Source organism: Diabrotica virgifera, chromosome 2, assembly GCF_917563875.1.
Source record: "Diabrotica virgifera virgifera chromosome 2, PGI_DIABVI_V3a".
NCBI classification, from domain to species: domain Eukaryota; kingdom Metazoa; phylum Arthropoda; class Insecta; order Coleoptera; family Chrysomelidae; genus Diabrotica; species Diabrotica virgifera.
Genome location: NC_065444.1, coordinates 12,562,702 through 12,577,971, shown reverse-complemented (window position 1 = coordinate 12,577,971; position 15,270 = coordinate 12,562,702). Strand labels below are relative to the sequence as shown.

The following is a 15,270-nucleotide window of genomic DNA, read 5'->3' as shown; positions in this document are numbered from 1 at the left end:
AAACGATGGCTGTCTTGGTTGAAATATTATTTTCGAATGGTATTTCACTAAGCTGGGGTAGTTCGTCGCGCTTTTTCTGTTTCACTGTTTAAAGCACGATCATGCTTCGTTTAATCTTTTTTGGCAGCTTTTTCAGACTTATGCGCGTTACCGGACTTATGCTGATTTTTCAAGAGCGTTGCCTGGCTTATGTCGACCCCCATAGGTACAACTGTTTTGTTTAGACTTTCTTCTTCTTCTTACGGTGCCTATCCGTCCCGGATGTTGGCGATCAGTATGACCATCCTAAGTTTGATTGCTATTCGGAACAGTCCGGTTGTTTTGGACCATTTTCTCAGGTTTTGAACCCAAGATATTCGTCTTCTCTCTGGTCATCTCTTTCCAAATCTCAAGTTTCAACAAGCCACATCTCTGTTTACTCCTCATAACATGTCCAAGATATTCTAACTTGCACTCTTTGATTGTGTTAATAATCTCGCATTCCTTGCCCAGTCTGCGTAAAAGCTTAACATTAGTGACTATCCACCCATGAAATTACTTTACTATAATATAATATTATACTTTATTCAGATTTATGTCACTCTTGTGCAATGTTAATCTTCTCAAAAAATTCCTGGACGTTTCTCCAATATACACTTTCATAAAACTCATAAAAAAGTATATTATCTAATAAATTTGTATGGATTTTTATCAATTTTATCCATCTATGGTTTAGTATTGTTTCATTAATATTATGTACTAGTTTAAAAATACATCGTGTTGTTTTACATGATTATTAGAACGAAGCATCTGCCATCTCTAGCTTGGGATGAAAGCTGTAGTCGAAGCGGACGATTCAAGTCTCCCTCACTTTCGAATAACTCCATCCTCGGATTATTTTGTTTGAATTGAAGTTCAGTAATCAAACGCAAAATCGCTGGAGTTTAAACACCGGTTGGTATTACCGATCATCGCTTAGAACTTATCTCTTTGCAGATCTTATCTTTTGATAAAAAATAACGCCGATTCAACGAGAATGCTATGGTTTAAATTGCAGTTTACAGAACAAGCTGGCCATTTGTATTTCATTAAGGCAAAGGCAAAAGGAAAGTTAGCTTTGCTTTAACTTTAATGTTAGTTTCTCTAAACCAAGTTTTAAATTTGGTAAATATTTTGTGTGGTCTGTTATAATCACAAGTGTACAAATAAGGATTCATTCTCACATGCCTTCTTCTTCTTCTTCTTCTGCTTCTTCTTTTTCTTTTTCTTCTTCTTCTTCTTCTTCTTCTTCTTCTTCTTCTTCTTCTTCTTCTTCTTCTTCTTGTGTAGAAATGACTCTGTTTTTTAAGTGCGTTTAGTAAGTTGTCGTTCCATCATTTTCGTGGTGTCCGCACTAATCATCTTCCTATTGGGGAACCGTCTCTTGCCGTCCTTACTACTCTATTTATTGTCATTTGGCCTATGAGGTGTTCCCATTCGACTCTTTTTATCCCCATCGTATGTATGTACTTCTAGCTATGTCCCAAAGGGTCTTACCATCGATTTTTCGCAGAGTTTTCATTTCTGCTGTTTCTAGCATTATTTTTGTCCTGTATGTGTCAGGTAGTGTTTCTGCCGCATATATATTAGTCTGATGAATTTTTTATGAATACTGCCTTTTATTTCTCTTCCGATATTTTCATTTCTTCATATTGTTTCATTCAAACAACTTACGGCTCTGTTTGCTCCATTCACTTAATCTTCCCCCTTGCCGATCATCGCTTATAACTTAACTCTTTGCATTTTGAGGACATTTTAGTGATAAAAAATAACGCCGATTCGACGAGAATGCTACGCTTTAAATTGCAGTTTACAGAACAAGGATAAAAAGTATGTTTAGCTCAAAAGCAGAGGAAATATACTTGATTTGGGAAATTTCTGCATGCTGGCCATTTGTATTTAATACAGGCAAAAGGTTAGCTTTGATTTTGCTTTAGTGTTGGTTTCTCTATACCATGTTTAGTATTTAATAGGTATTTTTTGTGTGGTCTGTTAAAATCACAAATGTGCAACTTAGGATTCATTTACTTATGCCAGAAGAGAATATTCTTCCTCTTCGCTCCTTAAAAATGTTGATAAGTTAACAAGCTTCTAACTGACATAAAAAACAGTCAACTAAGTACACAAGGTCCTATTTGCAAGAACTAAAAGTGTTTAAAAGTTAGCAGTAAGACTTTATTAAATAACTAGAAGTTGTTTTATTATATACTGATTGTTAAACAAAGGTATATGTGGAAAATAGAACTTGATTAAATAAGTTTAATTCATTTCTCAAATCAGAACTCCTTTGTAATAACTGTTGAAGTAACCTTTTACTGTTAATAAAAATATATTAATTTTTTTAAAAATTTAAATTGTTAACACATAAAAGTGGCGATAATAGTAAAATAAATACATAACATAGAAACTTCAAACAGTCATAACTAAAAATGGCACCTGAGGCGGTTAGAACTTTGTTATTCCAATGCAACGAATAGGTTTATTCTAGCAAATAGTCAAACTAGTCAGAAACTGTCAGCAAACAGTTGGTCAGTGAGAGAACATAATAGAGTTACCAGTGCTATCCCCTCTACTCGCGCTGGTCCACTATTCGCTGATGGTTTCAAACCGTTTGAAACTGATGCTAGAACAATGCTAATGGGTACAACGAACAAACAATAATCAAAATTTTAAACCAACAATTGCAAAAGAAAGCCCTGAAATTAGCCGTTCCGCCTCTGTGAAAAATCCCTGTATCTTCTACTCGATTATATATACAGGCAAAATAAGAACAAAAATTGCCAAAGATAAATAAAAAAAAAACATAAAAAGTAAAAGATCAACACCAGCTTTCAAAATAACATCTGAAGTAAATATATTAAAAACAACAAGAGCCAAAAGAAAAAGAACTTACACAGGGGTGTATACAAAATGGTGATGGTACCAAAAAAATATCGGTCAAACTGGTAAAATCTTAAGCAAACGTATACCAGAACACAAAATGGCAAATAGTAAATTTATATCTGATTCGAAACAGCTGTAGTGACAAAAATTTTTAATAAAATATTATGTGAAAAATATTATGTCTTGAAAACAAAAGGTTTCAGTATTTTATTGTTAGCTAAATTATTGTCTTTAAGTATTTTAATTATTTATTGTAGTTAAAAATTATTGTAGTTTTTAAACGCTTTTCTTTACTTCAATAGTTTGCATCAAATCTTTAGATGTTTTACTGACTTTTCTTCAATGCAAATGAATGAAAATTTGCAGACATATGCATTCGCGAGAACAATACACGAATAGTCAATAAAATTTTTTTATGTTTATTAATATTGTTTAAAAAAAACCATTTTAATGGAAGATACTTAAATTTTCTTGTTCTTTACAATGTAGAAACTTGAAACTTTTACGGATTGTAGCTAATGATACGAACTATACATAATTTCACTTTTACGTTAATTGTTTACGTTATGCTTCATAAATAAACAATAAAGTTTCAAATTTTGAACGCTCATATATTTGTTTATACATAAATCGGCGTTTATTCGTGTCAAATTTTAATACGTTACGAAACAAAACTTCAACCAAAACTCGAATTCAAAAAATTCCTGTTTCATCGAAGTCTTAAAAAAAACACCTGTAGAGACGTTTTGTGCTACAATTAACATTAGAATTCGTTTTGTCGTATTAATTAATTAAACGATTTTCTTTATTTCAATCGTTTGGGTCAAATCTTTGGACGTTAATTTGACTGCCTTTTCTCCAATGCAAATGACTAAAAATTTGCAGACATATGCATTCGTGGGAACAATACACGAATAGTCAATAAAAAATTTTTTGTTTATTAATTGTTTAAATAAAAAAAAACGATTTTAGCGGAAAATGCTTAAATTCTCTTGTTTTTTACAATGAAGGAACTTGAAACTTTTACAAATTGTAGCTAATTATATGAACTATACATACATAATTTCACTTTTTACTTTACGTTAATTGTTTACGTTATGCTTCATAAATAAACGATAAAGTTTCAAATTTTTTGTCGATTCGGACTACTTTTCATGTTTGTAGATCACATGTTTTATACATATTTTAATAAACATGACGATATATTTTAATGAAAATAAAATTTTTAAAATAATAAAATAATTTAAAATAAAAAAAATATGAAAAAAATATTTTAAAGAAACACTTTTCTTTAGTTACGAGTGACTAAAATTATATAAAAAAATTAACTAAAAAGCAAAAAATAAAAAAATTGAAAAAATCTAACACATTCGTTAAAGAAAAGCGTGGTGCGAAAACCGTTTATTCGATGAAGACGCGCAACGCTTTTCTTTGACGAATGTGTTAGATTTTTTCATTTTTTTTTTATTTTTTGCTTTTTGGTTGATTTTTTTATAATATGTTTAATTTTAGTCTCTCGTAATAAAAAAAGCGTTCCTTAAAAATATTTTTTTCGTATTTTTTTTAATATAAACATACGGTGTATCATGCATTTTAGTTATATTTACCCGTAGATTTATATTATTTATCTCTTGTTTGCTTACCATAATCCTGTGACGTTACTCCATAATGCAATAAACTAGTTTCGTCAGTTAGTTTATATGGCACTATATATGCTAAAGAGATATGTATTTATCATACACGAGCAGTTTAATAATGGGATAGGCACTTGTGTTTGTTTTTGGTCTTTGTAATTGTTGTAAAATCAAGATAATCTCCTAAATTATTATAATCTATTGCTATTATAACTAACATCATTTTTAAAGTTACATAGTGATGATTAATGTGACTAAATATTACATAAATATTATATTTAGATTTGGATATTGATTGTTTAATAAATCCCAAAATAGTAGATTATTTTAGAAATTTGAGGTAAATTTGGATTACCATCGGCAGTAGACGCATAAAAGCTAAAAATGATCGATTTCGATCGAATCGTATGAAAAACAGACTGAGATGTCTGAATGGAATTGAAGATGTTTGAAACCAGAATTATATTATTTTTAATATTGTTTTAATTTTATTAAAGTACAACTTCCGCCTGTTTTAAGCAGATGTCGCCAAGACACCCGTATCACGTTGTTTTGTTGTAATTCGATACTAGCAGCCCGATTTGTTTGTCGTCAATGAGGGTATGTGGCTCCGAATTCCATCCTACTATATCGATTTACTTGATATTTTCACAGTAAGTAGGAAATAGTCCAGGAAACAAAGTCCACCCTATGCTGATGTGTGCTTTTGTCTTGGGGGCGGTTCCCACCCCTTCTCGGGGGTGGAAAATCTTTTGGTTAAATATCTGCGGAAGTTGCTAGAGAACCTAATTGTAAGCAAAAACTGTTCTATAATTTTGTTTCGCAAACTCAATACTTTTTGAGTTATTCGTGGTTGAAAATTGACCATTTTCATTTAAACATAACACCTTTTCAAACGGTTTTTTGCGAATACCTTAAAAACTGTGCATCTAACTAAAAAAATTATATAAAATATTTTTGTACAAAGAGATTCTATCCTGTATAAATCTTTTAGTTATAACACAAAAAGAGATATAGTAGGTGAAAATAGTTTGTTTTCTTGGTGTATGCTCAAATTAGTGTATTCAACTTGAAATAACAGAGAAACGGTCGATTTTAGGTGTATAATGCTACCAATAACGTTTGTTGTGCTTGAAAAGAGCTTTAAAATAAGCAGTATTAAATGTTGATTACATTTAAACTAAGCAAGATAAACTGCAAAAAATTGATGACTAACGTATTTTAAGAAAAAAAGAGAAGTATTATTAACCCCTCATCCACAAGAAGTTAAATGCATCGTTTTCCTTCTACAATACATTTTACTATAGTATTATTTTTATTTTCAAGAAGTTGGGCGGGTTTAAAATTAACGGTTTTTGAAAAAAAATAAGATCAAATTATTGAGCGCATTTTTAAATTCTCTTAAAAATCTTCCTTTTTCTCCGTGTATCTCGAAAATGATAAGAGATGCCAAAAAAAGATGCCATACAAAAATATAAGTTTCTTTTAGATAAACATTTGTATCTATTTTTCATTACTGTATCTCTTATCATTTTTAAGTTACATGGAGGAAAAGAAGATTTTTAAGAAAATTTAAATATGCGCTCTATAATTTGATCTTATTTTTTTTTCAAAAACCATTTATTTTAAACCCGCTCAACTTTTTGAACATAAAAATAACCCTATAGTAAAATGTATTGTAGAAGAAAATCGGTGCATTTAAATTCTTGTGAATGAGGGCTTAAATATACTTGTCATTTTTTTCTTAAAATTCGTTAGTCATCAATTTTTGCAGCCTATCTCGCTTACTTTGAATGTAATCGACATTTAATATTGCTTATTTGAAAGGACTTTTCAAGCACAACAAAAGGTATTGGTAGCATTATACACCTAAAATCGACCGTTTGTCTGTTATTTCAAGTTGAATACACTGATTTGAGCACGCACCAAAAAAATAAACTCTTTTTACCTACCATATCTCAATTTGGGTTATAACTAGAAGATTTATGAAGGAATGAATCTTTGTTTTTTTATAAGTTACAAAAATGTTTTATAAAGTTTTTTTAGTTAGATACATTGTTTTCGCAAAAAACCGTTGGAAAAGGTGTTATTTTTCAATGAAAATAGCCAATTTTCAACCACGAATAACTCAAAAAGTATTGAGTTTTCGAAAAAAATTATAGAACAGTTTTTGCCTATAATTAGGTTCTCTAGCAACTTCCGTAGTTATTTAACCAAAATATTTTCTACCCCCGAGAAGGGGTGGGAACCGCCCCCGAAACAAAAGCACACATCGGCATAGGGTAGACTTTGAAAAACGAGATAAGTTGAGGCTATTCCTAAAATTTCATTGAAATCCATGCAGTAGGATAGAATTCGGAGGTAATAACCTGTTCTTGCTCGCATTGACTGGCGTAATAATACACTTTCTGATGATGACCTAACAAGGTTCGAAACCGGATAAGGTGCTTATGGCGCTATCTGAACGAACGGAATTATGAGACGACTCGTGTTTCATTTCCGCAACTGAGTATGCGGAACCATTTTTCGTTGGAATTTTATCGCGCTGTACAGGCGAGAAGTGAGATGCAACTTTTAGATCTCCCTCATCCTTCTTTGCTCCAGCATTCGTTGGTTTCCAAATTTCAGAGACCACGAAGGTGTAACCAGAAATCTTGCTCTCAATAAGGTTTTATTTTTAATATTATAAAGTTTTATTATTTAATATATTGTATATTTAGTATTATTTTATTTTTAATGTTGTTCTGAAGCTATTTCCTTGTGGCATTTTTATGATTAATTATTTATATGGGAAATAAGCCACAATTAAAATGAAAAAAATTATTTTATTAACGTTTCGACGCCCAAATCGGGTGCCGTTGTCAAAATACAAAATATTACTAAAATAAACTAAAGTGTTGTTGCTAAGCAAAAAAAATTCTTCTAATAATTTATTTAATCTCACTCATTTATATTGGCAATTCAGACATATATTATACATTTTAAAGTAGAAGACTTTAAAATGATATTGCCAATATTTATGAGTTGCGTTCCTGGGACGACTTACTGAAAGATAGTTCATTCGATTACATGAAATTAACCCCAACTCAAGAATATCCGTCATAAAAAATTATAGCATGTGATATGTCTTTAAAAAGACAACCAAATGCAACGACAGTAAAATTCTCGCGTTAGAGACTTCATAGTAAATCACAAGGGAAAACCAGGAAAAACCCTGTGATACTATCCCGACATCGTAAGTATTTGGTCTTACATTAATTTACTCTCAAAAAATAATACCAAATTCTGACTTGTAACATGTTTAAATTATAAATATTATTAATAATACTAGATATATAAGTAATACTAAAATATAAAATATGTACTAGCTCGATATTATTGACTTACTAATCTTGGTATTTTCTTTCTATTGACTTCCTCTTTCAGTATGGGTAACCACATCCTACTGCATTCTACCGAGGAATTTGCGACACAATTGGTTTCATTTAGCATAATTAGAGCCGCTTCTTTGATTTTTCTCTTTTTACTATCTGATTCTTTCAGGACTATACTTGAATCCCTCCACTGAACTCTATGTTCATTATCCCATGCGTGTTGACATATTTGAGATCTCTCAAATTCTCTATTTTTAATATAAGATTGATGTTCACTTATTCTAACGGATATTCTTGAGTTGGGGTTAATTTCATGTAATCGAATGAACTATCTTTCAGTAAGTCGTCCCAGGAACGCAACTCATAAATATTGGCAATATCATTTTAAAGTCTTCTACTTTAAAATGTATAATATATGTCTGAATTGCCAATATAAATGAGTGAGATTAAATAAATTATTAGAAGAATTTTTTTTGCTTAGCAACAACACTTTAGTTTATTTTAGTAATATTTTGTATTTTGACAACGGCACCCGATTTGGGCGTCGAAACGTTAATAAAATAATTTTTTTCATTTTAATTGTGGCTTATTTCCCATATAAATAATTAATTTTATTTTTAATATTAGTAAAACTTTAGTTTATAATATTTAAACTTTATCAAATTGTATTCTTTATTTTTTGTTTTATTTTCAGATATACAGCCTGTTCCAACGAAAATTTGACCCCCTCAGAAACTCAGAAACCAAGAGCTTCTTCAAAATTTAAAAAAACTCGTCAATTTTTAATGGAAGGGGGACGAATTTTCATGCAAAATTCATAACCTTAAATGTAACCCCCTACTGCCCCGCATCGACCCCCACTTTTTTTTTTAAATAGCCAAGTGTGGTGGAGTGGCACATCACTTGAAAGGTAATTTTTTTTCTCTACACGACACCTCTATTTATTTTAATTTACATAATGGTCCAAGAGCTGTAAGACATTTTTGAGTAGGTATTTTAGGCAACCTGAAAATTTTTCAGGTGACTTTTCTATAAAAGCCTAATACAAAAATGCCGGTCTGGCTGGAGGGTAGCGGTTATTTTCCCCAAAAATCCCCCCCAAAGTTTAAAAAGGGTAAAAATTGTTATTACAAAAAAATATCATTGATATGACTTGAAAGTAAATTTAAATATTCAAATATAAAGAAAATAAACAGGCCAGGCGATTTAAGGGCGATTTTAACTCTGCAAGATACTTGCATGGGCGCCCCAGGATTATTTTAAGGGGGTGCGTCTGAACTTCAGAAGATTTCATCTGAATCTGTACACACTATTAACGAGTATAAAATATACAACTATACATGCATAGCTATGTACATTCCTTCCGGACAGGGAGGTGCAATTGTTATTTTGACAGGGTATTTTTTAATATTAAAAAAAACATTCTAAAAAGACAGGTTCTTTTTGGTGAAATTTTCCAACTGTCAGGTGATTAAACAAATTACGCGTGCATATAAATGAAAAGCGCTATAGGCAAGCAGCAGTGTGAGAAAGAGCGTGTACCGATAGCTTTTTGTGTCCTAGTTGTAGCTGAGCGAGTCCGTTCGCTCGAGAAAAATCACGTGACCTGGCGATATCCATGTTGTTGTTCCTCGGAACGTTAGAGTGTTTATTATAATATATTATAGTTTTTTAAGTAACTTTTTCTTAATTAAAGAAAAATAATACGTACTATACAATAGATTTTGGAAATATGATAGAAAAAGACAAATTTATTATTATAAATATATAGGTAGAAAAGAATAAAACTATAAACTATATTAATTCTGTGTCCGTACTTCTTCTTCAAACTCCTCAGCTGAGCTTAAATATTCATTCTCTTCTTCCTCATCAGACTCCCCTCGAGACTCAGATTCCTCTTCTACATGATCTGTAAATAGTTGTAATATGTATTTAGAATTAATTAAAAATTAATTAGTGATTAACTAGTTGAGTTGCTACGGGCGCATCTGAAGAAAGACTTGCCGTTGTTGAGATGTGGAGTTATCGAATAATGTTAAATATATCATGGACACACGTAATAAAAGCGGAAACAATAATAAATATGAAAAAGGCAAAAGAAATACTCAACACTATAAAAGAAAGAAACATGAGCTACTTTGGTCATACCTACACTAAGAAATAAAACACGTGATGTTATTGGTTATATAAGGAAAAGTATTAAGCGTTAGTAATTTTTCACTAATTCTAAATAAGTATTACAAATATTTACAGATCAGGTAGAAGAAATTGAGTCTCGAGGGGAGTCTGACGAAGAAGAAGAGAATGAATATTTATTTTAGCTCATTTTTCTTTCCTTCATAGTGTTGAGTATTTCTTTTGCCTTTTTCATCTTTCTTAATGTTTCCGTGTTTGTTAAGTGTTGTGTCCATGATATTTTTTACATTATTCGATAACACCACATCTCAACAATGGTAAGTCATTCTTCAGGTGCGCCCGTGATTCTCCAGGCTTCGACTCCGTATAAAATTACAGATAATACGTAGCAACTCAATTAATTAATCACTGATTAATTTTTAATTAATTCTAAATACATATTCTGACGAAGTCTGACGAAGAAGAACAGAATGAACATTTAAGCTCAGATGAGGAGTTTGAAGAAAAAGTACAAGATTCGGACACCGAATTAATTTAGTTTATAGTTTTATACTTTTCTACCTGTATATTTATAATAATAAATTTGTCTTTTTCTATCATATTTGCAAAATCTATTGTATAGTACGTATTACTTTCCTTTAATTAAGAAAAATTACTTAAAAAACTATAATATATATAATAATTACTCTAACGTTTCGAGACACAACAACATGGATATCGCCAGGTCACGTGATTTTCTCGAGCGAACGGACTCGCTCAACTACAACAGAGGACGCAAACAGCTATCGGTATACGTTCTGTCTCACACTGCTGCTTACTTATAGCGGTTTTTTTTTAAAACCTGTCTTTTGTAGAATATTTATTTTTAAAATTAAAAAGTACCCTGTCAAAATAACAATTGCACCTCCCTGTCCGGAAGGAATGTACATAGCTATGCATGTATAGTTGTATATTTTATACTCGTTAACAGTATGTACAGATTCAGATGAAATCTTCTGAAGTTCAGATGCACCCCCTTAAAATAATCCTGGGGCGCCCATGCAAGTATCTTGCAGAGTTAAAATCGCCCTCAAATCGCCTGGCTTGTTTATTTTCTTTATATTTGAATATTTAAATTTACTTTCAAGTCATATCAATGATATTTTTTGTAATAACAATTTTTACCCTTTTTAAACTTTGGGGGAGGATTTTTGGGGAAAATAACCGCTACCCTCCAGCCAGACCGGCATTTTTGTATTAGGCTTTTATAGAAAAGTCACCTGAAAATTTTTCAGGTTGCCTAAAATACCTACTCAAAAATGTCTCACAGCTCTTATACTATAATAAGTGTGAAGATAATTTTGGACTTAACAAATTTATTATAAATTAGTTAAATCCAAAATTATCTTTAAGGTTATTCCGCAAATTAAAAAAATTAGGGGGTCCTGTAGAGAAAACCAATACCTTTCAAATTATGTGGCACTCGATTACACTTGCTATTTAAAAAACTGGTTGGCTAATGCGGGGCAGGGAAAGAGGACGAATTTTGCATGAAAATTTGTCCCCCCGTCAATACAAATTGACATGTTATTTTGAATTCTGAAAAAACTCTTGGTTTCTGAGTTACTGGGGTGGGTGTCAAATTTTCGTTGGAACAATCTGTATATAACATTCGCGCTAATTTTTACCTTCTGGAATTAGAATTTTATAATGGTAGGCGAGTCCAAAGGAGGATTTTTGCAGATACTCGAGCGGAGAGAAACCTTGTATCCTGTAAATGTACCTCTAACATATATTGGCTCTTAATACAGGGGAATTTGTTAAGGGGGGTCCGAAAAATAATTCTATCCCTGGAAAAACTCGAAATCGTCAAAACAAAATAAGGCAAGCTAAATGCATGCAAAAGAGTGTATATTTAAATAATCTGACGATTTGAGCGGGGCGTAAGAAAATGGGTGAGTCACAAAATTTTACAAAAAAAAGCGAATATTTTGCAAAATAAACGTCAGATCGGAAAACTGCAAAGTATACGTATTCAATATTTTGAAAAATCTATGGAATGGCACCAAACACGACCTCCCACGGAGATGGGCTGGGGGTTACTTAAAAATCTTAAATAGGAGCCCGCAATTTTTATTGCAGATTTGGATTATTTACGTAAAAATAAGCAACTTTTATTCCATGCATTTTTTCGAATTATAGATAGATGGCGCTATAATAAGAAAACGATTGTTGGAAATGCAGAATTAAATTAAAAAATGGAAAGTCTTCACTAAAATGGAAAACTTTATTTAACTTTTTTTATTTTAGGACCTAATCTTCACAACATAATAGTTCCCCATAACTAGAGCTCGGAAAATATGCAAAATACATATTAAGTTCATATTTGCATATTTTGGATAAATTGTGTAAGTGCATATGTATTTATTAAAAGTGCATATTTTAAGATATATCTCCAATATTGACAAAGATCTAAAGACACAAGTAATGCGATTGGTAAAGTTGGTATTAGCATAATATGACAATAGGTCCTAACGGACAGTAATGCGATAAGCCGATTGCCGGCGCCATTAATAAAATTATAAATCAATATTGTTTTTCAGGAAAGCTTAAAAAATAACAAATTACCAGAATTTGTATTAGCAAAACACAAATTGCAATCGTCGTTCTGACTTGTCCGTATTTAGTTCAGTAAAGTTTTGTTTAAAGTGTTTGATAATGCCAAAACAGAGTGCAACTAAATCAATTCTTCTGAATAAGTGGATTAGTAGTAAAACAGAGTTTCAAATCATTTATACCAAATGTGCCTTCACCACCTGAACCTGTAATAACTAGATGGTGAATAGCTCGATGCTCGGGGCTTCGTAGTACAGCTCAGGTGCTATAAAAAATTTGTGGATTTAAAAAAAAAACCATTAGTAAAAAGTAATTTGGCACATATCCAAACCAAATTTGTAAATATTGCTGAATCAATTACTAAATTAGAAAACCTAAATATTTCATTAAATTACCAATTCATTAAAAAATTAAACACCTTGGGAAAATCAACAAAATGTATCAAAAATTCTACATGGTGCGGTGTTCAAATAAATATGAGGGATATCATAAAATAATTGAAATAAATAATATTATTAAGATAAGGAATTGTGAAGATAATTTAATTTTACATGTAGAACCCCCAATTACACAATATTTTAAGTGTGCTTCTTTAACTTCATGTGAAGTAAAAAAAAATGTTTTCCACGTATAAACAATTATTATCGGTAGACGGCACAGTTTTTTCTAGACAATTTATAAAAAATTTATTAATATAATATAATTTTAACTGTGATAATAATATAATAAAGAATGATGATGATGATGATGATGATGATGAATAAATGATGGATTTGATGCGATGATTACTGCGTTTTTATTTATATGCATTAAATGCATAAAAGCATATTTTAGTGCATATATTAACTGTTATTTGTGCATATTTGCATGCATATTTTAGGGTTTTTTAAGTGCATATTTCCCGAGCTCTAACCATAACGCTCGAATAACTGCAAATTTAGCATATTTTCCTCCCCTACTACATTTAATAATAGTATACAAATAAAATAATGTTTCTATACCGCTTTGCATTGTACTTTTACAATGCGAAAAAATCTCGGTAGCAAATATCGCTGTAAACTCGGAAATATCGCTAAAGCAATAATAGCAGACAATATTCTCATTTTCAATCAAAAAATTACTTACTCTGCACTAAGATATTATGTTTCAGATGGATAAAAGTTGGTATATATTTCCTTTCCCTTATTGTTTTCAAAATTAATTTGCCCTGAATATCATATCCGAAACATTCAAGACAAGCTCAGATTCTCTGAAAACAACTTTAGAGTTGGTATATTTTTGTTTTACTTATATAAATGAGATTTTCAACTGAAATATAAAGACATTCTTATTGCATTTGAAATAGTTTTTAATATTGGTGAAATACATTATTACATAATACGTATGTATACATTGTCAACGTCTTATGTCTATACGCTCTGAGCTTCGCTGGTGTCGCTCCTAGCGGATTACTAATGCAACTTTCACCGGTAATTTTTAAATTTATTATTTAATTGTTATCGCCTAATATTTACAACGCAAAAAGTAATTAAATTGTAATCGATTTTTTAAAGATTTTGCTAATCATTTTAACGTTCTATTAGATATTTGCAATATAGCTAGGAGAAAATTAGTTTATATGGTATGTATATTTAAACAAAATAACAACTCACAGTTTACACAATTTTATTTAGAAATTATAAATTTTACAATAACAATAATATTCTATCACTATGAAAAAATCATGATATAAAACATATCAAATTTTTCGCATTTTGTAACAAACATACGTACAACAAAGTTGTAACTCATTTAAAAACCTTGTTAATCGTCAATTATAAAAAAGTAAATATTTTACGTAGGGAGTATCCAGTGTTACTGCCTCTTTCACGCTAAAATGGCACGCATAAGTTAAAATACAACTTTTTTCAATGGAGTATTAGCCCAACTATTGAGAATTAAACTATGTCGTTTATATTGATGTGTGCGTAATTTCTTGCTTAATTCGCCTGTGTTGAAATCTGAAAAAAGATGTAACTTGAGTTACAACCTTGTTCGATGGGGGTGTCGAATTTATAATTACATATTACGAAATATTAAAAAACTTAAATTCAGTGTTTAAAACGTAAGTATATTTAAGGTAAAAATATACACCACAGCTTTGACCAACTAATACTATTTCCCATTAATGTTTTTAATTTTAATGTTTTAAATTAATCACTTTGACATTTATGTCAAATTTCCAGTAAAAGCTTACAGACTTGTCACTACTGGCGCTAGCGAATTTTTAATTATCCCCTCTACCTACTAGCTCATAGCGTATATAACTACATTTTCTGAAGACAGAAAAAATGTTGCATTCACCCATGCGAATTCTGGGCTCCAGGCTAAGGTCCTGTCTTGTAAAAAGTGTTTTCATGTTCGATATGAACTACCTTGGGTTTACTTCTAGTTGATCATTTATTTTCTGCCATACAGTCTACGGATCTTCTCAGTTTCGTTAAAATTTCTGGCAGTTTGGAATTATATAAAGCCATACTGAGTCACCTCTTTCGAAAGTTTTGCCAGTAACATACATGTCAAACCTGGCCTTGGTAGACTTTGAAGCTTCATACGATTATGAGCAAACTGGTAGACTTTTTTTTCAAATT

At 30.9% G+C, this 15,270-nt stretch overlaps 1 protein-coding gene across 1 annotated transcript in view; it reads left to right on the top strand.

The window, feature by feature from the left end:
• The window catches only part of LOC114333350 (uncharacterized), a 941,557-nt gene that overhangs the window by 604,536 nt on the left and 321,751 nt on the right, over positions 1–15,270 (top strand). The window lies entirely within an intron of this gene.